We start from the raw sequence: 604 nt of genomic DNA, 5'->3' as shown, positions 1-604 counted from the left end.
AGCAGCTGGCGTCGCTGCTTGACGCGCGGCCGCCGGCGCGCGGCGCCCGCGCCGGCGGCGGCAACGGCGGCAAGGGGGACGCGCCCGCCGCCAAGCAGCTCGAGGCGTCGGTCCGCGCGCTGCTGCAGCAGCTGCAGGCGCAGGCGCGGGCAGCCGGCCACCCCGAGCGCCAGCAGCGCGCGCGCCGGCTGCGCGCGTCGGCGGCCGCGCAGCAGCTGCTCGGGCGCGCGGCGGACGCACTCGCAGAGGCGGGGCTCTGGGGCCTCGCCTCCGAGCTTCTGGCGGTGCAGCCGCTGCAGTCGCTGGGCCACGCGCCCGCGCTGCTGCCGCTGGCGGCGACGGCGCAGCAGCACGCGCTGATCGGGCAGGTCTGCCGCGCGGCGGAGGACGTGCCCGCGGACGCGGTGCTCGGCGCGCTGCTGGCGCTGCTCGGCGACCCCCCGGGCGCCGGCGCGGCGGCAGCGGCCGCCGCGCGGCGGCAGCACCGGCAGCGGCTGAGCTCGGCGGCCGCCGCGGTCGTCGACGCCGCAGCGGCTGCGTCCGCGGCAGCGGCGGCGGGCGAGGGCGAGGACGAGCAGCAGCAGCGCTCGCGGCGGGGGTGGCT

The sequence above is a fragment of the Monoraphidium neglectum genome (genome assembly GCF_000611645.1).
Source record: "Monoraphidium neglectum strain SAG 48.87 unplaced genomic scaffold scaffold05122, whole genome shotgun sequence".
Classification (NCBI taxonomy): Eukaryota; Viridiplantae; Chlorophyta; class Chlorophyceae; order Sphaeropleales; family Selenastraceae; genus Monoraphidium; species Monoraphidium neglectum.
This window is presented reverse-complemented; position numbering follows the sequence as displayed.